The sequence below is a fragment of the Dromiciops gliroides genome, chromosome 2 (genome assembly GCF_019393635.1).
Source record: "Dromiciops gliroides isolate mDroGli1 chromosome 2, mDroGli1.pri, whole genome shotgun sequence".
In the NCBI taxonomy this organism is placed as follows: Eukaryota; Metazoa; Chordata; class Mammalia; order Microbiotheria; family Microbiotheriidae; genus Dromiciops; species Dromiciops gliroides.
In genome coordinates, this window is record NC_057862.1 from 579,007,120 (window position 1) to 579,030,518 (window position 23,399).

Genomic DNA, 23,399 nt, shown 5'->3' on the forward strand with positions numbered 1-23,399 from the left:
ATTATTGTTTAAGCCCTTTGGGATCTGCAAACAGAAATTTTCACCTGGTCCCTTATTTGTATTTGTGTATTTGTGTGTGTGTGTGTGTGTGTATAAAATATGTATATGCATCCATAAGATAACATACATACATCTGTCACAAAGATGTCTATACATGGCTCAGCAGATAAGTGCAGGAAGACCTGAACTCATCTCCTGCCTCAGATACTTATTAGCTGACCCTGGGCAAATTACTCAACTTCTCCATACCTCAGTAACTCACATTTCTCCTCTTTAAAATAGGGATAATAATGGCACCTCCTTCAGAGGATTATTGATCAAAATGAACTAACATATATAATCAAAAAGTGCTCTCTAAATGATAACTAGCCCATTATATCAATACATGGATATAACAGTTTGCCACACAATGCCAAGAGAATCAGAGGAGGACTTCTTGGCATGGGAGCCTGGACTATTTGTGGCCAACTTAAGGAAAATGTATAAAAAAAGTCACACGAGATAGGGAGAAAAGGATGAGTTATGATCTGCATCAATGAAGGGAACACTGATGTGATATGAATGAGTCTGGAGAATAAATCATCACAATTACAATAATGGTAGCATTTATTTAAAAAGCTTTAAGGTTTGCAAAATGTTTTACATATTTAATCTCATTTAATTATGACAATAATCCAGGTGGTAGGTGACTTTATCATCACCATTTTACATAAGAAACTTGAGGTACAAACACCTTAAGTAAATCGTTCTGGGTTATATAGATAAAAAGTGTCTAAAGCTAGATTTGAACTCAAGTGCTTTCTCTAAGGTGTATTGCAGTATACCTGAACTTAAAACAGCTATATACACACGTTCCCCTTTTGTTGCCCCAAACAAACAGAAGTATTTTAAATTTTCAGGAAAAGCAGAGAAAATTAAACACAACATAAATGAGCTGTCCACAGTGATGGAAAAGCATATTATAAAGAGCAATGGGAAGCTTGCCTCATTTTCTTTCCCAAGAAATGATATCATGATTATTCCAAGATGCATCAGAGCTGAGGTATCTTAAGCATTTTCCCTCTAGTCACTGAAGATCTTTTTTATGCAATGTAACATCTTTACAATTACAAATTTAGGCTCTTTTGATGGGAAAGATGCTCTCTTTATCACCATTTGTAGGTTAGTTTATTTTTTGAAGAGTTATTCTGTAGCCACAGGATCACCACCTTGTATAATAAAAAATAATAGTAATAACAACAACAGTATCTAGAATTTATATAGTATTTCATGATTTGCAAAAATCTTGTCACGTATTCTTTCATTTTATCCTCACAACAACCTTGGGAGGTGGCTGTTATTATTATTACCAATTTGTAGATGAGGAAACTATAGCATAGAACAATTAAATGACTTTCTTAGGGTCACAGAGAAAATGTGTCTGAGACTGGATTTGAAGTCAAGACTTGCTGTTCTACACTATTCATAGTACCACCTAACTGCCCAAACACATTTCTTTCCTTTCCTTTCCTTTCTTTCTTTCTTCCTTTTTTTAGGCAATTGGGGTTAAGTGACTTACCCAGGGTCACACAGCTAGTAAGTGTCAAGTGTCTGAGGCCAGATTTGAACTCAGGTCCTCCTGACTCCAGGGCTGGTGCTCTATCCCCTGCCCACCTAGCTGCCCTGCACATTTCTTAATATCACCAGGTCCAGCTACTTTTTCTGAAGTTATGGACTGACCAGGGAGCCATATTTAAAAATATGCCTTCCCCATTAATAACACTTGTAATTTCTTGTCACTTTCAAAAGTCTCTAAGGCTTTGAAGAACTCTTTCTTTATTTATATCACATTGCATACCATATTGCAAAAGAATTAGCTCTTAGACACTACCATAATTATTGACTTCCATAATGGCCACTTTAATTGAAATCATTTGGGATTTTCCAAAGGTAGCCAAATGGTATATTAAAAAAATGATCTGTTAGCAGAGTTTGAATGCTAAACATTTTCAGAAGAGGAATTCCCCTCGACCAGTCTTCTAACTAAAATATTAAATCATTCAAAGAAGACAAAATCAGTTTGCTTTAATTATCACTTCTACTAAAACTTAGATTGACCATAACTTAAGAAAAAAATAACCCACCAAGTCATGCTTTATATCAGGTCTATTGTGGGAAATATTACACATGTTACTTGTACTAGACTAAAAATTAATCCAGTTGAATAGGTTAAGTTAAAAATCTATGTATAGCACTATAGATTTAGAAGTGGAAGACATCTTAGTGGTTCTTTAGCTGAGCCCCCTCATTTTACAAATGAGAAAAATGAAGCTAAGAAGTGTTAAGTGACTTACCCAAGGTCAAATAGGAGTAAGGAGCAGAGATTCAGAATAGTTGTCAGGAAATCCCCATAAAAAGATAAAGAAGAGGGGCGGCTAGGTGGCGCAGTGGATAGAGCACCGGCCCTGGAGTCAGGAGTACCTGAGTTCAAATCCGGCCTCAGACACTTAACACTTACTAGCTGTGTGACCCTGGGCAAGTCACTTAACCCCAATTGCCTCACTAAAAAAAATTTAAAAAAAAAAAAAAAAAAAAAAAAAAAAAAAAGATAAAGAAGAACAAGAAGGGACCTTAGAGATCATCTGGTTCAACTTTCTCATTTCCAAAACATCACCATGCATAATTCACTTTGACACTAGATGGTGTTAGACAAGTACTCATTTGCCTCGTGATTTTTTTTAATAGGGATCTGGAGCAGTTATAGTCAAATGTCAGCAAACTGGATTATCACTAATTAGAGCTTTTGATATAAAAATTTGGGAGTTGGTCTTACTCATGGAATAATAGAATAAGTCACAAATAAATGAGTTTTCTATTAGGGATTTATTAGAAGGAAAAACAAATCCAGGGGATATCTCAATGATAATTTATACATGCAAATGAGAATATAAGTGGATATTTATGCATATGTATCATTTTATGAATATATATCCATATTTTCATGTTTCCATACATGTGTATATATGTATGCATGGAAGATAGATAGATAGATAGATCGATAGATAGATAGACAGACAGACACCCAGGTATGTGTAAATAAACAGTGCCTTATTTGTCTTTTTATATATAGCATTCTGCTAAGTGAAAACTCATGTGAGGTATGATGCTCATGAAGAACTGCACAATCTCCAATCATCACAAAAGACAGAGTTTATATGGTTGGTATACTCAGCATTAGCAGAAAAGTGACATAGTGGCTGCTCTTTGAGTCAGAAAGTCCTGGGCTCAAGTTCTACTTTGGATACATATAAGGTGTGTAACCCTTGGCATGTTACTTAACCTCTCATTTCCTCAGGACAACTCTCTAGTACTCAGTTGCATCCAAGCTGTCAGTCTGCATAGATGGACAGGGTTTTTACAGTTGGAGTTTATTACACAGATGTAATCATAGGTCTACATAAAAAAACTTTTCAGAGAAGTGGGGGAGATTTGACAATAAAGGATAAGGCAAAAAAACCCCTAGTTTTTTGGCTAATTCTGAGTTTGGTAAATATGTACATGGAGCAAATATATGTATTTGTGAATGGATGACTGGTTGGATGGATGGATACTTGGATAGATATGTACATATATATACATATACACATATGTATATATGCACATATATACACAGATATGTACATATATTCAGAAACCCTGATATCCAGAGTTTGGGGGCTACTGAGTTGTTTGTGTTTGTTTTTGTTTATGGTTACAGAAGACCTAAATTAAATATGACAGTATAGACCTTACATTTGCTGCAATGTAGAATTGAAAATGGATTTGAAACAAGGATAAGATATAAGGTAATGAAGCCCTTTGAGTCTAGGTATGCAAGCAAGCAGCTGCTTTATTATAATGAAAAGAATATAGTTCTCAAGTGATTGTATAAGCATCCATGGTAAGTGTAGCTTCCTGCTGTCTTTCTTGCTCTCTTGTGAAGCAATATTTGGTTACCCCAGGTAGAGGTGGCATGCATAGAGATAGGGGGTAGCATCAGGTCTTAGAAGCTGGCATACAATATGTTGGGTAGCCATTATATATTATATACTTTCCTGAACAGATAGCTAAAGATTTTTTCTTGTGCCCTAGGTTAGCTGGGGAAAGATCTTATTAGTTTTTATCAGATGAGTCCATGTCTTCCTGACTGGGAGACAGACTAACTCAACACTTAGTTTACCACGAAAGGCTTCAGTTAATTGTTTTTGTAGTTAATTTTACCTATCCTTTGTCTTCCTCTTTCCAGTGGTGTTTCCATCCCTTTATATAGTTATATATACTACCTCTTAACTTCAACATATAACATTTAAATCCCCCTTTCTGGTCTCAATACCTGTACATAAATTTTTTTTTCAACTTGCTATTTATAAAGGAAACAAATAAAAAAAGGAAGATTGAAAGGATTGGGCCTATACCACTCAAATAATTTCTATAGTATTTCCACACATTCAAACAGGCAAGATGGTCTGCTGCTCAGAAACCACAGGATCATAAAATCACAGCAATGTTCACAGCCAGGAGGGAGTTTGCGGCTTAGAACTCCTCTGAATTTTCTGGGATTTGTCAGTGTAAACCAGCCTTGTGATATTATGTTAACATCATTTTCTGCATTTAATAAATATTATTCCTATATACTTGGTATTAGAACCTGCATACCTTCTCATGGCTATGTGTATATGTGTGTTTTGTTTTGAACAGCAGCAGATAGGATCTCCTTCCAAAACAGAAAAGGAAGATTTCAACTCTGCTTCTTTTATTGTATTGCTATTGTGTGTTTATCTCCCATTAGCCATTGTTATCCCTGTGGTTTCTGAAACCTTCTTCCAAACATCATAGATTTATGTACAGGCTCTGGGCACTGTGAGCAATGAACACAGGATTTATTCTCACTCCCATTATCATTTGTTATAGGTCTCATGGAACATTCATTCTCTGTGTTAATTTTATAACACTCTGACTTCGTCTTTTCTATAGCCCTACTATCAAATCTGTTTGATTAGGAGGTTGAAAGGAAATATCAAACTTTTAAAAATGAGAAAGTATTTAAGAACATCCCAGGCCTTGTTCAGAGAGAAAATATGGAAGGATTATCCAAATCTGTGGTCAATTCTTTAATTGTAAATTGGATTATAGAATGTATATCTGATTTCAAAAAGAAACACTGATTCAGCATGATTGTGCAGATATGTATGTAGAGCTCCTTAAGAATGGGGTGTGTAGGTTTCTGAGGAGACCACTGATGACAGGGATGTTCAAACAAAAGGGAGAAAGATTATATGTAGCATCAAAAAATGCTTCCTAAAAGATAGGAGGCCACCTCCCAGAATCACATGGTTATGCTTACCTCACTACAAAGTCATTAGAAACTGAAGAGGATGGTGGGAAAGTACTGAAAGGTGCCTTGATGTATTTGTAGAATCACAGAAATTTTGAGATTGAAGAAATCTCAAAGATCTGCTAGTCCATCCTCCTAATCAGGGATAGAATTTTCTCCATGTTAATCTTGACATGTTGTTGAAGAAAGGCTAAGAATTTCATAGATGGGTTATCCAACATTATTAGAAGATTGTGGACTGTCTTTTGCATAAAATTATTAAAACTTGACCTTAGACAAGACATTCATATCCCAACATGAACACTTTCGTACTACAAATAAGGATTTATCTCTGAATTTTCATCTTCTGGACTGAATTAAGGAACTGATGAAGGAGAAGAGACTTTAATGTATTTGGAACTCGGATAAAAATTCTAAGTATGTAAACAAAAGAATTCTGTTTCTGAGGGACAAGAAAAGGTGAAAATGTTGATTTATGGGAGAAGAGTTATTTCTATAGCACTCCCAAAATAGCAATTTTGCTATTTAATTTGCTAAGGTTTCTTTCAGAGGGTGATAACCATTCTGAACACAGAAAAAAATGTTGCTGATATGGTAGATATTCTTTTTACTGAGTAGATAAATCAATACCTGCATAAAGTCTGAGTAACTTGTTGGCACTAAGAGGAATGACCTTATTTTCATTAAAATTTATCAAGATTCAAACTGATGTTTTAAAGGGGACATTTTAAAATTGTGGTTTAACAAAGAATCAATACAAACAAGCACACAATAAAAGGACTTACTTTATATTCAATGCTTTGGTTTTAAAAATGTACATATTAGACATTTCCTGGAAAAGTTCAAAGCCAAAAAAAAGATTGCGATTGAGAAACAGCTTCCTCCTTTGCAACCCATATGTGAGGGGGCTCCTTCCTATATACACAGTCTGTGAGTACTTTGGAAAATCCTGAAAGCAAACTATAGTCTTAAATCAGGCATACAGCCAATTGTGGATTTAAGTATGGGATAGCTGGGTCATTTTCCTATGAGTTCCTTTACAGTTCAGACTCTTTTCCTGGTATTAATGCTTTTACTGCCATTGGGTGAAGGGGAGGGGAAGCTTAGACTCCCCTGCCCAAGGGCCTCCTAAGCTGTACATCTGTCATGGATCATGTCATTGAACAGAAATGTTTGTTTTTGCTCCTATTCATTTCCACTGGCAGCCAGTTATTATTAGAATGAAAAATTAAGCTATTATGCTGTAGAAACCTTGCTGGTTCTATCAAATTTATGGACTTAATACAACAAAATTATCCTTTATAGCTGATAAAAGCAGCTGTACATAGAATATAAGCCCCTTATTGATTGAGGCCAAATACAAAATGGTGGTCATGTTGGGGATCACTACTACCCCAAGTCAGAGATTCCATTGGTCAGTAACTAAATTGGAGAAAATATGACTACATTCTTCTTATGCAAATGAAGTATATTCTAAGCAAAGATTTTGTCTTCCTTTTTCTTCTTATGGGATAAAGACAAAATCTAAATGTTCCAGTACTCCAAAAATAGTCAGCAGCATTTACTAGCATTGTTATTTATAGGCTTGCTTTTTCTGTTATTTAGTGAATGTTTCAATTAACATTTCTGCTATAAAAATAACCCTGTAGTTATTCCAGTTTTTCAGAAAACCAATGAATTGCAAATCTAGCTACTTCCTATTTATAAGCCAATCTTCTAATATCTTCAGAAGCTGTTCAACCCTTGGAAGTTTTAAATAATGAAATATGCAAGGTGCAGTATACACTAATGTGGTGCGTTTTTATTTCCAGAGCTCTATAACATTAACTCATTCTTTCCATCATAACAAACAAATAAGTAATACCATCTAACTGACAAAATGAAAATGCTGACTTTTGATAGAAGAGAACCTTCAAAGCCAAACCTGATCCAGGTCTTCTTACCAGATAGCAGAATCCTTTATAAATTTACTTATTGTTACAACCAACTTTCCTGGTCTCATGTCTTCATTTAGCAACTATCTCTAAATGTACAGGATTTGATTTCAGATAGAACTGGAAAGGACTAGTGATTCACCCAATAGCCAAGACTTGCCAGGATATGATTTTTCTACTGTTTTTATGGCTTGTTTTTCCCCCATCAGGAATACTTTTTTTCTTCCCAGCTTTCAAGGAAGTCAAGCCAATATGCCACACTATATCACTGCTGGTTAGCTCTTTAAGTAAGATACTAGGAGATATGCCTTTGTTTTTTTTGCAGGACAATGAAGGTTAAGTGACTTTTCCAGGGTCACACAGCTAGTAAGTGTCAAGTGTCTGAGGCCAGATTTGAACTCAGCTCTTCCTGAATCCAGAGCTGATGCTCTATCTACTCAGAGATCCACCTTTATTAAGGAAAATTGAACTTAATGGTATATTCAACCTTATGATAAAATTGCCTGAGAAGTTTCCTGTTTAAACATTACTAGACTATGTAGAGCTACTTTGAATAATTTTTAAAGCTATAAATCTTCATACCATCTTCATCATAAGAAAACATTTAATTTCTTTTTTATTTGGGGTATTGCAAAAGAACTTTTAACCTATGAGAATCATTGTGTTCTAGGAGTTTATAGTGTAAGATGATACAATCAATAGACATATAGAGATAGGTAGGTGTCATAGTGGACAGAGTGCTGGACTAGGAGTTAGGGACACCTGAGTTCAAGTCCTACTAGTTAGATTCTGGAAAAGTCATTTAATTTTTGTCTTCCTCAGTTCTTTCTCTGTAAGAAATGGGGATTATATTACGACTTACCTCTAAGGGCTGTTGTGAGGATAAAATGAGATAATATTTGTAAAATACTTTGTAAACCATATAGTGCTATATAAATAGTAGTTTGTTAGTGTTAATTATTGTTATTATTTTAATAATCCTCACACAAGACATTTAGAGAAAACAAAAAACAATATTAAATCTAGATATGTATGGATATTAAGTATATGTTCCATCTATATTTACAAATGAAATTTCTCAAAATGTTTACAACAGAGTTCTGACCAAATCTCTTCCTTGAGAAAAAAATCTTCAGGATCTTCCTATGACTTCTAATATAAAATATAAATTGTCTGCCTGTCATTTTTTAAACCTTCTGGAGTTTTGATCCTATTTGCCTTTCCAGACTTATTTCATATTAGTACCTTTCATGGACTATATACTCCAGTCAAATCAGCCTTGCTAACTGTTTCTTGAACTTAGAATTGTATTACCCACCATTAGATGGTTCTCATACCTGGAGTTCATACTCTTTTCATTTCTATCTTTTAGCATCAGGGCTCAGCAGATGCTAGCTCTTGAGTGAAGACTTTCTTTATCTCCTCATATATTAGTGTTCTCTCCTTCATGAATCCACTTTGTATATCTGTACGTATGTTGTCTTATTCCAGTAAAATGTGAATTCTGTGAAAAGTATTTCTTTTTTCTTTTTCTTGGTCTATTTGGTATATTTTCCAGAATAGGTGCTTAATAAATGTTGTAATGGGAGAAAGAAAGGAACAAGCATTTTTAAGCACTCACTATGTGCAAGATATTGTACCTAAGGGCTTTACAGATATCTCATTTGAGAATTTTAGGCTTATTGGTAAGAGGAAACATAAATTTGGATACATAGGGAAATTCCATGTTGAGTGCTTGAAGGTAAATAATTATGTCATCTTTGTTTACATTTTCTATTCTATATCATAAATGCCTTCAGGAGAGGGACCTCACATTATTTACCTTTAAATCTCCCTCAATGCCCAGCATGGCACATGACACACAGTAGGTATTCAAAATATCTTTATTTAATGAATGACCAGTTTTCCTGGAGGAAGCAGAATTTCTGAAACTATTTACATAGGAAAGCAAAGTAGTTGCATTTTTTTTTACTAAAATCTGGAGAAATTCAAATGTCAACCTTCTATTTTATATTTCTAAATTGTGTTGTATTATTTTAAACATTATGGGTGGAAAAAAAATAACTTTGTTATGAGATGAGGCATGTAAAGACCTAACTTAAATTTTTTCCCAGAAGTTTAGATGAACAGGAATGACAAGAAGATATTATGTTGAAAACTACTTTAGAATCCAGTTTTTGCATTTAAAATATAATTCATGTATAGCAATTATACTCAGAGAATATAGTGAGCTATGGCAATAAGCAGGGATGAATGACTTTTTTAAAGGTATTTACTAAAGAGGCAGTTAGAATGAGATGCCAGGGGCAGCTAGGTGGCACAGTGGATAGAGCACCGGCCCTGGATTCAGGAGTACCTGAGTTCAAATCCGGCCTCAGACACTTAACACTTACTAGCTGTGTGACCCTGGGCAAGTCACTTAACCCCAATTGCCTCACTAAAAAAAAAAAAAAGAAAAAAAAAGAATGAGATGCCATGATACTTTCTTAAAAACATCTTTATTTAACAGACATTCATTGAGCTTTTAGGGAGTAAACAATCAAAGGCTATTTTCATGAACCCAAAGCTAGTGATTTTTTTAAAGAAAAAAATTGCACTGAAACATTTAGGACAATTGGGGAGGAAAGTATTTTAAAACACATTACTTAGTGAATAACTTTATACATAAATTTGAAATACATCTATATGTAAACATATTCATACATATATGTATATATAAGAAACCCAATTTAAGTCTATAAATAACCACAACTTTTGTTTATATGGTATCAAATAACTTGGTTAGCTGAATTTTCCACTTTTCAACCAATTCCTTTTTGTTTTTTTCTGGTTATTGTCAGTGTTTCATCATATACTGTCATCATGTAGAAAAGTGACTATGGATAACATCCTGATCAAACTGAAATGGACCAGGATGAGACTGACCTTGTGATACATTGGTGAGCTTATACTAAAATTTCAGAAGCATAATACTTAGGTTGCACTGTGAAGTATGTAATATTATTTTAATAGCGGATATGCTGCAAGACCACAAATCTTCGGGAGATGTTAGGCAGCCTTGCTCAAGTTTCATAAATCCTGCAGCATATCAGGCCAGTGTAAACATGTCCAAAGTAAATATTCTACAGCATTAAAAGTGAAAGATCACTTGTGACCTAATTGCAGAACATTAGATCTCTCTGCAAATGTATTGTCCTCCCTTTAAACAAAACAAAACAGCTCACTACACACTAATTTCTATTGATTCTAGATGAAGCTTTTTGTGAACAAAATGCAGAACCCCAAACATTCTGATATTAGGGTATTTAATTGTTTGAACAACAACCAAAATGGAGAGAGAACCATGAAAGATCAGAAAGGAATGCCAATCTTGGGAATTGAAGGAAGACCATAAATTCTCTAGGTTCAGTTACCTCTGGCTCAACATATTCCAGCTTCTTATGCTGATTGGATATTTCTAGGTGTTCTTCCTCCCCACATTAGTCTATTAATCTCATTGCACTTATCTCTCTTGACACTAAACTATTAGAAATGTAGTGAAATGCAGCAAAGGTAGCAGATGCTTGGGTGTCCCTTTGTAATTCCATGAGAGCTGCTTTTGTCATTGTTTAGAAATTTTCAAATTATGTGTAAAAGCAAATTTTGACATCAATTTTTTAAAACTTTGTGTTCCAACTTCTCTTCCTCCTTTCCTTCCCATCCCTCACCCCCAAAACTCAAACAATTGTAAATTATACATGCGTAGTCATGGAAAATATCTCTACAGAGTTATATTGGATCATTACCTGTTTTTAAGCAGAACTTATTCTCTATTACTGTTTAAATTCAAGACAGTATCATCTGCCTCTGGGACTGCTTTAGATTCAGAAATCTTATGGGAAGAAGGGATACATTTCTTCAGTGTCTTCATACAGAATTACATATGACTAATTAAGGTCAGGTTCTTGAACAAATCCTTATACATAAAAGGCATTAAAAACCAATAACAACAATAATAATAATTATAATTTTATGTAGTAATTAAAGGATTGCAAAGCAACTACTTAGTCCTTTAGGCAGATAGTAGCACAGTGGATAAAGTCAGGAAGATCTGAATTTGAATCTGGCCTTAGATAATTACTAGGAATGTGACCCTGGGCAAGTCATTTAACCTATGTTTGCCTCAGTTTTCTCATTTGTGAAATGGGGATAATAAATAGCACCTCCTATCCAGATTTATGAGTATAAAATGAGATAATAGCTGTAAAGAACTTAGCATAGTGGCTGACACATAGTAAACCACTATATAATGGTTAGCTACAACTGTTATCATCACTTTGCATATGTTCTCTCTTTTGTTTTTTTTTTTAATAATTTTATTTTCCCAAATTACATGTAAATACAAATGTTGACCTCGTTTTTTTTTAAAACTGTGTTCCAAATTCTTTTCCTTTTTCCCTCCCCCAAACCCCCCAAGAACTCAAGCAATTAAATATAGGCAATACATGAGTAGTCGTGAAAAACATTTTCACATTAGCCAGGTTGTGAAAGAAAACAGACAAAAATAAAACTTCTGATAAAGGAACTAACAACAACAAAAATTATTCTTCAATCTGTATTCAGATACCATCAGTTCTCTCTCTGTAGATGGACTACATTTTTCATAGGACCTTCAGAGTTGTTTTGGATTACTGCATTGCTGAAAATAGCCAAGTCATTCATGGCAGATCATCTTATAGTATTACTGTTATTTTGTATACAATACATTTCACATTGCATCAGCTCATGTAGGTCTTTCCAGGTTTTTATGATAACATCCTGCTCATCATTTTGTTTATAGTAAACTACATTTATATAGTACTTTATTTATTTTTTTATTTGGTGAAGCAATTGGGGTTAAGTGACTTGCCCAGGGTCACACAGCTAGTAAGTGTTGTGTCTGAGGCTGGATTTGAACTCAGATCTTCCTGAATCCAGGGCTGGTGCTCTATCCACTGTGCCACCTAGCTGTCCATATATCGTACTTTAAAGAGAGATTTCCTTACAATAAACCCATGAGGTTGATTCTTGCAACAATAGAAATAGATAACATTTATATAGTACCTTATACCTGAGAATTTTCTTCACAACAACCTAGCAAAGTAAACACCATACATTTTATCATTATCATCAATCAATTCTCATCATCATCATTAACACATCCTCCTCAATCAATCTTTATCTTCATCCAATCAACATAAATCAACCAACCAATCAATCAATTAATTATCAGTGTTATAATCTTACATTACTCTTGCCTCTGCTTCAAAATTTTTTTCAGTTACTATTGTTAACTATTTCCCTCCCTCCTATTCCCTTCCCCATTATATTTACTCTATTTTCTATTTTATTACACCTTATTCCTCCTCAAAAGTGATTTGCTAGGGGGCAGCTAGATGGCACAGTGGATAAAGCACTGGCCCTGGATTCAGGAGTACCTGAGTTCAAATCCGGCCTCAGACACTTGACACTTGCTAGCTGTGTGACCCTGGGCAAGTCACTTAACTCCCATTGCCCCGCAAAAAAAAAAAAAAAGTGATTTGCTTCTGACTGCCTCCTCCTCCGATCTGCCCTCTCTTCTTTCTTTCTTTTATTTTTTTGGTGAGGCAATTGGGGTTAAGTGACTTGCCCAGGGTCACACAGCTAGTAAGTGTCAAGTGTCTGAGGTGGACTTTGAATTCAGGTCCTCCTGAATCCAGGGCCAGTGCTCTATCCACTGCACCACCTAGCTGCCCCTTGCCCTCCATTTTTTCAACCCTCCCTTCTTATCCCTTCCCCCTCCTACTTTCCTGAAGGGTTAGATAGATTATTCCACCTAATTGAGTATTTATGTTATTCCATCCTTAAGCCAACTCTGATGAGATTAAGGTCTTTTATCCATTTCTAATGAGTGTAAGGTTCCTTCACTGCACCACTCCTTCTCCATCTCTTCCCGTACTCCATAAGCACTTTCCTGTTTCTTTCATGTGGGATTTCATCCCATTATACCTCTTCCCTTCCTTCTTCCCCAGTGCAATCCTCTCACCCCTCAATTTTGCCCTAAAGATGTCATCATGGTGCAGCTTTGTGACACAGTAGACAAAACAACCACCCTGTACCCAGGAGGACCTAAGTCCAAGTCCAGCCTCACACACAAGACACTCACCCACTGTGTAACCCAGGGCATGTCACCCAACTCCAAACACCCCACAAAAAAATAAATTAAAAATAAATGCTTTACAGATATTCCTTCATAATCAATTCCCATCTGTGCCCTCTGTCTAAATTTATTTCTACCCTCTGCTCTAATACTGAGAATGTTATTATGAGCTAGATATATCATCTTCCCATGTGGAAATGCAAACAGTTTAAACTTTTAACATCTCTCTTAATTTCTTTTTCCTGTTTGCCTTTTTATGCTTCTCTAGTGTCTTGTATTTGAAAGTAAAATTTTCTATTTAGTTCGAATCTTTTCATTACAAATACTTGAAAGTCATGTTTTTCATCGAAGTCTCATTTTTTCCCCTGAAAGATTATACTCAGTTTTCCTGGGTAGGTGACTTTTGGTTGTAATGCCAATTCCTTTGCCCTCTAGAATATCATATTCCATGCCCTCTGATCCTTTAATGTAGAAGCTGCTAGATCTTGTGCTATCCTTATTGTGGCTCCAGAGTACTTGAATTATTTCTTTATTGCTGCTTGCAATATTTTCTCCTTGACCTGAGAGGTCTGAAATTTGGCTATAATATTCCTAGGAGTTTTCATTTTGGGATCTCTTTCAGGAGGTTATCAGTGGATTCTTTCAATTTCTATTTTACCTTCTTCTAGAATATCAGGGAAATTTTCCCTGACAATTTTCTGGAAGATTATATATCAAAGCTCTTATTTTGATCATGGTATTCAGGTAGTCCAATAATTTTCAAATTATCTATCCTGGATCTATTTTCCAGGTAAGCTATTTTTCCAAGGAGATATTTCATATTGCCCTCTATTTTTTTATTCATTTATATTTGCTTTATTGTATCTTTTAAATTTGGCTTCTATTTGCTCAATCCTAATTTTTAAGCAATGATTTTCTTCAGAGAGCTTTTGTACCTCTTTTTCCGTTTGGCCAATTTGGCTTTTTAGGCTGATGACTTTTTTTTTTCATGACCCTCTTGTACCACTCTCATTTCTCCTTCCATTTTTCCTCTACCTCTCTTACTTTTTCTCCAAAGTACTTTTTGAGCAAAACTATGGCCTGACACCAATTCATATTTTTCTTGGAAGCTTTAGATATAAGAGCCCTGACATTGCTAACCTCTTTTGAGTGTGCACCATAATCTTCCTTGTCACTAAAGAAATGTTCTATGGTCAGCATCTTTCTCTGCCTACTCATTTTGCCCCCCACCCCTACAATTTCTTGGCTTTAAACTCCTTTTTAAAGTGAAGCACTGCTTCCAGGATGTACTCCCCAAGCTTCAGGGGGTCTAAGATGGTACAATTTAAGGAGGGGAAGATTCTTCATTCACCTGGCCTGTTCTCTGGTCTGTAGATAACCCTAGGCCAACTTTCTAATTAACCAGGAAGCAAAAGTTTGTGTACTGTGGTTGTTAGCTATGATGAGCCTGCTCCCCTCCCCTACCTGGGCCACCTCCACTCAAGCCTCCCTCCTGGTTCCCAGCAGGGGTGAAACACACAAGTTCTTCCTTAGCACCATCAGAGACCCCTGTAATCTCCCCGTGGCCAACCACTCAGCCCTCTCACCAGACTGTGAGCTTAGTTCCAGAAGACACTGGCACTGCAGCTGATTCAGAGGCTCTGGGGGTTTCTTTCTCTCTCTTGGCCTGCCTGGGACTGGATCTGTGTCAGTGTGACTGTGGGGTTGGGCTCCACTCCCACCCTGGCACAGAAGCCCCCTCCTGCTGACCTTCTAAGCTGCCTTTGGCTGGAAAATGATCTCAGCCCATTCTCTTGTGGGTTCTGCTGCTCCAGGAATTGTCCTATGACATTATTTGGAGGTTTTTTTGAGCCATATTTTCTCATTTGTTCTTCACAACAATTCCATAAGGTAGGTTCTGGAGTCATGAAGACTCATCTTCCTGAGTTCAAATCTGGCCTCAGCCAAAAAGGTAAATATTTAAAACAACAATGAAAGAACAGTTTCTAGCAAAGTGGGAGATCCCTTAAGACATTTTGAGCATGCTAAAAAGTTTCAAAAGAGTATTTTTAGTGTAAGAGAGGGAATAAGCAAACTCAAGAGGAAGAAGGACAAGGCACAAATAGTAATCTCAATTTAAGATTAGGGGCAGCTAGGTGATACAGTGGATAGAGCACCAGCCCTGGATTGAGGAAGACCTGAGTTCAAATCCAGCCTCAGACACTTTACACTTACTAGCTGTGTGACCTTGGGCAAGTCACTTAACCCCAATTGCCTCACCAAAAAAAAATTAAGATTAAATATATCTTTATCTATATCTATCTATCTCCATCTCTATCTCCATATCTATATTTATCTATCTATTTAAATGACCATGTTTAGGTAATTCTATGAAATTAGATTAAAGTAACAATTGTTTGCATTCATATGATATTTAGAGATTTGAAAAGTACTTTACAAATATTATCTCATTGGTTCCTCACAACAACCCTTGGAAGTTGGTGTTATTGAAACTTCTATTATACAGATGAAGTAACTAAAGAAGAGAGAGGATAAGTGGTTTACCCAGGGTAATATAGCTGGTAATTGTCTCAAATAGGATAGGAAAAATAAAAGATATATTTCAGTGTCATATGACTGAAGACAGATGTGATGAATATAATGATAAATCAAAATGGGCAAAAATCTTTCATTCATAAACCTTATGGAAAAGTTATAAAAGTAAAAACCAACAATATGCTACATATAATACATATTTAATTCAGAATGATCTCAATAAATTCAAAATAAAAGTGCCTCATCATTAATTAAAGTATCACCAATAATATCAAAATTGAAATCAAACCAGAATGTATTAAAAGAGATAAAGATCCTTATTATGCTAAAAGTATCTATACAAAATTATATTATATCAATGTTCAGTAAATATATGTCCAACAATTGTTTAGCAAAATTTATAAAGGGATACCTCATAGTCTTGCAAAAAAGAAACATAGTAATAAGTAGAGCGGTTTATTTTTTAAATCTTCTTTTATTGATATAGTTTATTTCATTTCTAAGTGTATTCCTCCCCATTTACCTTCCCAGCTATAAGCCATTCCTTTTAATAAGTGTATTTTAAAAGAAAAAGAACAAAACTGTTCAGCAAGGTCAACCAACACATGAAGCCTATTCTATAGTATAAACAATATTCTACATCCATACTCCCATACATCTGAAAAGAGAGGAAAGGAAAGTGCACTTTTTCCAATTTTTTTTTCATGGGCTAAACTTAGTTGTACAATTAAACAGCATTTTTTTTTTGGTTTTTGTTTGCTTATATGTTATTGAAATCATTGAGTATTATTTGCTTGCTTCTGCTTATTTTACTACGCATCTGTTCACAAAAGTCTTCCAAATAATTTCTTGTGGTGATGAAATAACCCACTGTATTCCCATACCACCATTTATTTATTTATTTGTTTGTTTATTTATTTATTGGGGAGGGGGAGATGGGGGTTAAGTGACTTGCCCAGGGTCACATAGCTAGTAAATGTCAAGTGTCTGAGGCTGGATTTGAACTCAGGTCCTCCTGAATCCAAGGATGGTGCTTTATCCACTGTGCCACCTAGCTTCCCCCACAATTTATTTAGCCATTCCACAATCATTGGTCATTAACTTTGTTTACCTATTTTTTTTTTGGTATCAACAGAAAACAAACAAGGTAATGCTATACATATTTTAGTAAATAAGGAAATTTCCCTTCTAACTATAACCTTTTGGGGAATATATGCCTAGTAGTCCACTCTCTAGGTCAAAGTGTAAGGATACTTTTGTCACATTTTTAGCTTAATTACAAAGTATGTTGTCTAATGGTTTGACTGATTTACTGTTCCACCAGAAACATATCCGTATATTTGTCATTCACAAATCATTCCAATACTGACAAATTTGACACCCTCTCATTTTTACCAATTTGCTTAGCATGAAGTAAAACCTCTGAGTTATTTCAATTAGCATTTCTTTCAATAATAGAAATTGAGAGCAACATTCACAATGCTTATTAAGGTATCAATTCTAAGAAATAATGGGAAATGTTAAAAATATAATTTCAATATATGATAAATCCAATAAAAAGATAAATAAGAAAGAATTCAGTACTAAACAGAATGTTAAACAAACTAGACTTAATAGATGTATGGAAAGAACTCAATTTGACAAGTAAAGAATATACTTTTTCTCCCTATTGTTCACAGAACTTATTAAAAAAATTAATCATCTGCTGGGCCATGAACAAGTCATGAGTAAATATTGAAAAAGAGACTCTATTCACTATATTTATAGACCATAATTCAATAAAACTAGTAATAAATAATGACACAATGAATAAAAAGGTGTAGATGCTTATGGAAATGTTAAAATGACCTATTAAATAATGACTAGGTGAAAAAGGAAATAATAAAAACAAAAGCAAGTTATATCAAAGATAATGATATTAGATACTACATATCAAAATCTATGGAGCACAGCAAAAACAGTATTTACAGGCAAATTCATAGCCCTGGATAGTTATGTCAATAAAGAAGAGAGAATATTAACTAAATTTAAGAATCACAGAATCACACTGGTTCTTGTATATCATCTAGTCCAGTGTGACTAAGAATTTTCCCTACAAAATAACCAGACAAGTTGTTTAACCTTTGTTTGAAGATCTTATGGGGGCCAGGGGAATACAATACTGTTCAAAGCATCTCAGTTCACTTTTTGGATGGTTCTAAGTATTAGGAAGTTCATAGAATCTCAGATTTAAATCAAGGAAGGGAACAAGCAATTGTTAAGTAACTACTATGTGCCAGGCACTCTACTAAGAATTTAAAAAATTTTCACAACATTCCCAAGAATTAGGTAGGTGCTATTATTATTCATATTTTGCAGTAAAAAAACAAAGAACAACAAAGAAACATGAATTATAGATAGGGTAAGTGATTTACCCAGGGTCACACACCTGATAGGTATCTGAGACCAAATTAAAGCTCAGGTCTTCCTAATTCCAAGTCCAATATTCTATGTACTACCTCATCTAGCTGTCTATGAAAGGAAAGTGCTTGGACCATAAATTGCTTTCAATGTAGAACTTAAAATTCCTGCTTTGCTATTTCTACCAATTGTTACTTATTCTATTCTCTTTAGATAAGCAGAATCAACTTAATATCTTTCTATAAGACAATTATTCAAATACTTTAAGTTTGCTATCATGTACTTTCTTTTAAAAATTTTTTTATTTGTGATATATAATTGTATATTATATATATCAAACTTAGATATAACATATACATATATGACATATATAATGTAAATTTTCTACATTATTACATTTAGATATACCTATGTATATTCTAATACATATAACTTAATATTTTAAATATTCAAATAACTTTTTATAAATAATATATACATATCAATTTATATAAATTATATATATGATAAATTTGTTTAAATATAAGTATTATACAAATAATACCTAAATAATTCAAATATTCATAACATATATATCACTTTCAAATCATCTCTTGAAATATCCTCATTTCTCTTAAAATCCCTTGTTCTTTTCACTGTTTCTCCTATGATATAGACTAAAGGTCCTTAGCCATTTTTACCTTCCTCTTGATTCTCTTGAATTCAAGAATACCTTGCCCGGAACTGAACACATTAGTCCAGATGTAGTCTGACCATATAGCAAGACAATCACCTCATCCTCATGCTGTCTCTGTTCATTAAGATTTTCTTGGTTTCCATAGTGCCTTGTTGACTCATGTCAACATGCATGTCATATCACCTACTGAAATACAAGTCTGATGAAGTTCTGTCTTTTCTATCCTGTGCTTGTGAAGTTAATTATTATTTTTTAAAATCCCAGTTTAAGATGTTAGATATATCCTTACTGAGTTTCTTCTTATTTAATGCACATCTCTTAAGATGCTTTGGTGTCTTGATTTTGAGTAGCTAGCTATCCTTGTCAGGTGTGAATTCCTAGCAAATTTGATCATGATGTCAACTCTGCCTTCATTCAAATTATTGATAAGATTGTTAAAGAGTTCAGGGCCAAAAAATAGAGGCATTTTCTTGGAATCCATATTTCAAGTTGATATTGAAATACTGGTTCTGAATTCAGTTAATTATACTAGCTGTGAGGTCAGCTAATTGTCTTCTCATCATTTAATTGTGGTGTCACCTGATATCTCTACATGTTTTTCACAAGAGTCTAATGGAGTAGTTTGTCAAATATTTTAATGAAATCTACATTACCTACCTTTAGTTTCCTCTTGTTTTAGTAACTCTGTTGAAAAAGGAAATGTGAGCAGCTATTCTGGCATGACCTGTTCTTGATAAAGTCATGCTGGCTCTTGGTGATCACTCCTTCTTTTCCTTTATGTTCTTTAAACATGCCCTTAATAGTACATTTTAAGTTTTTATTAAGGAATCTAAGTCTCAGTTCTCTTTCCTCTTAAAATTCAGACCATTTGCTCTTCTCTTGTGCTTTGACTCCTTTTCAAAATATCACTTGTAGCATCTAATCAATCACATCACAGTTTAATTGTTTTAGGTTCTAAAATGTTTTTCATCATCTATGCTTTTTACAGTATCCCTTCTCCTTTCCCCTCCCAAAATCACTTAAAATAATTAAGATTTTTTAAAAAAAGTATAACAAAATTAACTATCAAATTAAGTATATTTGATGATATATGCAATGTTCCACACTATGATCTCCAACTCCTGTAAAGAAATTTGGGGAGATGCCTTCTCATATCTTTTCTTTGGGACTAAGCTTGGTCATTATAGTTAAACAGTGTTCACTTATAATTTGTTACTGTTGTTTACATTTACATTTTTATTGTCATAATTGTATATATTGTTTTCTGGGTTCAGATGATTTCATGTTGAATCAGTTCATATGTGCCTTTTTGTGTTTCTTTGTATTAATCATATTCATTACTTCTGTCACATTTATGTGCCAAGATTTCTATGGCCAAGATGTCTATTTCTATAGCCAGGATTCCCAAATTGATGGTCATCTACTCTGTTTAGAGTTCTTTGCCACTGTGAAATGACTGTTATGAATATTTTGTTATATGTGAGGCCTTTCTATGATTGATCTTTTTGAGGTACATGGCTAGCAGAAAAAATCTCTGGATATGGGAATTTTAGTTGCTTTCTTTGCTAAACCAAATTGCTTTACGTAGTGGTTGAACAAATTCATATCGGTACCAATAATGCATTAATCTCCCTGTCTTTTTACAACATTTCTACATAGATCATTCCCATCCTTTGTTATAATTGCCAATTTTCTGGGTGTGAGGTGAAATGTCAGTGTTGTTTTGATTTGCATTTCTCTTATTATTAGTGATTTGAAACATTCTTTCATATGCTTGTTAGTTTGCAATTCTTTTGGTAACTCCTTATATGCATTGACTATTTATTGGTTGGGGAATGGCTTTTGGTCATACTTTTCAACAATTGTCTATATATCTGGATAGTAGATACTTATAAAACATTTTCCTTGTCAACCATTTCTGTTTTTATCCTAGTTTTATCAATTTTGTTCATGCAAAGTCTCTTCAAATTTGTGTGTGTTTGAAATTTCTTTTCAATTTTTCTAATTGCCTTTACTGTTTTACAATAATTAATTCCCTACCCATAGCTAAGAAAGATAAGAAATTGGGGGCAGCTAGGTGGCTCAGTGGATAGAGCACTGGCCTTGGAGTCAGGAGTACCTGAGTTCAAATCCGGCTTCAGACACTTAACACTTACTAGCTGTGTGACCCTGGGCAAGTCACTTAACCCCAATTGCCTCACTAAAAAACAAAATAAAACAACAACAACAACAAAAAAAAAACAACAAAAAAAAAGAAAGATAAGAAATTGGCTTGTTTTCAAACATTTTTATGGCAAAATATAATATTACGACATATTATGGGGCAGCTAGGTGGTGCAGTGGATAGAGCACCAGCCCTGGAGTCAGGAGGACCTGAGTTCAAATCCGGCCTCAGACATTTGACACTTACTAGCTCTGTGACCCTGGGCAAGTCACTTAACCCTCATTGCCCCACAAAACAAACAAACAAAGGTATATTACAATGTGTCCATTATAAATTTATTGTGGTATGAATTCATCTAAATCTTATTTCTTCTAATTTCCTTTACAGTTGTCCCAGGCATTGTTGAAAATAGTGAATCTTTTTGTAGATAGTGTATGCTTTCAGGGCAGCTAGGTGGCACAAAGGATAAAGTGTCAGTCCTGGAATCAGGAGGACCTGAGTTCAAATCTGGCCTCAAATACTTAGAAGCTATGGGACCCTGGGCAAGGCATATAAGCCTATTTGCCTCAAGTTTCCTTATCTGTAAAATGAGTTGGAGAGGGAAATGGAAAACCATTCTAGCATCTTTGCCAAGAAGACTCCAAATGGCGTCATAAAGAGTCATGTACGATTGAAATGACTGAACAATACCACAGTGTTTCCGGATTTATGAAAAACTGGGTTATTGAGATTTGATAGTTTTGATTCATCATTATCTACTCTGTTCCATCTGCTTTTTTATTTTAAACCAATATCAAATGTTTTGGTGATTAATGCTAGGTTGCAAAGTGAATAGAATGCTGGGCCTAGAGTTTGTAAGATCTAAGCTCAAATCCAGACTTATATTCTTACCAGCTTAATGACTCTGGGCAAGTCACTTAACCTCTTTCTGCTTCAGTCATCTCATCTGTTTTTGTGAAGATAAAATAAGTTATGATTTGTAAGAATTTTTATAAATCTTAAAATGCTATGTAAATGCTAATGATTATGATGATGACCATTCTCCATTTATTTTTAATTCATTTCATCATTTTCTTTGATATTTTGTTCCTACAAATGAATTTCACAATTATTTTGTCTTGCTCTAAAAAGTATCCCATTGGTAGACTGGTATACCACTAAATCTGTAATTGACTTGTATAGTATTTTCATTTGTATTATATTGTAAGTACCCAGATATGAAAACTGAAACACTTTCTAATTATTTGAGTTCTTCTTTATTTCTTCAGTAAATGTTTTACAATTATCTATGTAGGGAATAAGTTTGCATTTTAGTGTATTGAATCAGATATTTCATTCATTTTGTAGTTATTTAGAATGGGACTTCCTCCTCTTGGGTTTTGTTATTGCTACATAGAAATACATTTTTTGTGTGTGATTCTATGAATTTATTTTGTAGCCTGAAATTTTACTGAAACTATTTGTTGTCTCACTTAATTTCTTCTCTAAATCTCTAAGCTTTCTTTAAAAAATGACATCAGTAAATAGGATAACTCTGTTTTATCTGCCTATTTTATGCCTTTATTTTTTCCTGTGTTATCACTATTACAGCATTTCTAGAATTATGCCAAATAGGAGCACTTAAAGAGGGCATCCTTGCTTTACTCATAATTATTGGGAAAGTTTCTAGTATTGCCCAATTGAATAAAATATAAACTTCCCATTTTAGATATATATTTTTAATCACATTCTTCAGTTTTTCTTATCTTAGTATTGTACTCTATTGCAGGTTTTTTATTTTCTAATAAAATAACTATATGATTTTGAGTATTTTATTTTGAATATGACTTTTTGTCACAAACATTTTTCTAATACTGGTATATCCTTTCATCAATGTTATAAATCCAACTTCATCATAGGGAATATTTTAAAAATAAAATGCCATAGGATTTTTCCAAATATTAATGTTTTTGGAATCAATAATAAATAATGATATTGGTTTATAGTTATTTTTCTTTCTCTAAACCTTGCCGAATTTTAGGGTTAGGGTCCTATTTGTCTTGGAAACCCATTTGGCATAATGTTTAATTTTTAAAATTTTAGATAATAATTCATGTACTGTAGATACTAATTGTTGTTTCAAAGTTTGATATAATTCTCTTATTAATTCATCTGGGAAAGATTTCCTTCCCTACCTGCTA